Here is a 1886-nt window from a genome sequence, read left to right as displayed (position 1 = left end):
AGTGTTACTGTTTATATCATTTATGTACACTAGAAACATGATTGGTGCCAGCACCGAACCCTGTGGTACTCCACTAGTCACTTCTTTCCATGATGAGTAGTTTCCTCTTAGTACTGTCCTCATTTCTCTTTTTATGAGAAAGTCTTGCATCCAACAAAACAGTTTGCCTTGAATTCCACCTTGATGGTACAGCTTCCATAAAAGTCTTTGGTGTGGTACTGTGTCAAAAGCTTTCTTGAAATCTAAATAGATACTGTCCACCCATCCTTTCCTTTCCTGTATTGTGTTTGTTACTCTGTCATAGCAGCTCAACAGATTAGTAACACATGATTTTCCTTTTCTGAAACCAAACTGTCTTTCTGTTATCATACTGTGTTCTTCTAGATGATTTACCCAAGCTTTTCTTATAAGCTTTTCTAATATCTTGCTTACAACACTGGTCAGTGATACTGGTCGGTAGTTGAGTGGATTTTGACTATTTCCTTTCTTGAATAAGGGGACAATATTTGCTTTTTTCCAATTATCAGGTAGTTTCCCTTGACTCAAGGATTTCTTGAAAATTAAAAATAATGGTTTACTTAACTCCTTTGCACATTCTCGTAGTACCCAACATGAAATTTCATCAGGACCACTTGCTTTTCCTCTGTCTAATTTACTTGACTCCTCCTGTATTACTTTTTCTGCTATTTGTATATCTGGTAGTATGTGTGGACATGCATGTTCCACATAGTCCCTCTCAAAATTTTTTTCTTCTGTAAAAACTAATTGGAAATTTTTATTTAGTGCTTCACAAATATCTTTCTCTTGTGTATAAGTGATTCCCTCATCCGTAATGGATTGTATTATATCTTTTACTTTGGTTTTGCTTCTGATATAGCTGTAAAACAGCTTTGGTTGACCACTACTTTTATTTATTATATCCTCCTCAAACTGTTTTTAGGCTTCCCTCCTTATTCTTGTATAGTCGTTTCTTGCCTGTTTGTAATTATTATACGCCCTTTCACTATTGTGTCTTCTGTATCTATTCCACAACAAATCTCTTCTTTCTTTTGATTTTTTACATTCTGTATTGAACCATTTCTGTATTTTCTTATCTGCTTCTTTGTGCTGTGGGATGTACTTCTGGACTCCTATTTCATAAAATTCACAAAAATTTTTATATACAGCATTTAAATCTTGTCCTCTAAGCTCATTTTCCCAATCAACTTCTAAGAAGTACTTCTTTAGGTCTTGATAATTTCCCTTTTTATAGTTTAGGCTCTTTTTGTAACTGTCATTGCTGTTTACTATGTCATATGCTATCCTGAAGTTATAATTTAGTACTGCATGATCGCTTTTGCCGAGTGGAGGGTGATATATTAATCTGTCAATGTCATTTTCTTGACTAGTAAATATTAGATCTAGCACTGAAGGTACATCAAGTCCTCCTTTTCTAGTGGTTTCCCTCACATGTTGCGTTATGAAAAACTCTTGTACGAGATCCAGGAGCTTTTGGTCCCAACAGCTTTCTTGGCTATTTATATCTAGAGTATTCCAATTTATATTTGTATTGAAATCCCCAGTCAGTATAATTCTTTCCGATTTCTCTTCCATTTTATGTAGCAAGGATCTTATAGTCCTACTCTGAACTGTACTCTCTGCCAGGTCCTCATATTCGTCTCTTTCCCATGTGTTTGATCTGGGTGGCATATACAAATTGGCTACAATTACTTTACCATCAGATGTGTCGATCTCTACTGCAATCAGTTCTACTTGTGATGGTATATCCAGGTGTGTGTGTGTGTGTGTGTGTTATTTATCTGGACTTTAGTAAAGCTTTTGATAGGGTCCCACACGAAAGGTTAGTTATAAAGGTTCGAGCACACGGTATAGACGGCGATATCTTA

Source organism: Coenobita brevimanus, chromosome 94 (assembly GCF_032717465.1).
Source record: "Coenobita brevimanus isolate Jiangsu-jjx chromosome 94, ASM3271746v2, whole genome shotgun sequence".
Classification (NCBI taxonomy): Eukaryota; Metazoa; Arthropoda; class Malacostraca; order Decapoda; family Coenobitidae; genus Coenobita; species Coenobita brevimanus.
The sequence above is the reverse complement of the archived record's forward strand: the minus strand, read 5'-3'. Positions refer to the sequence as shown.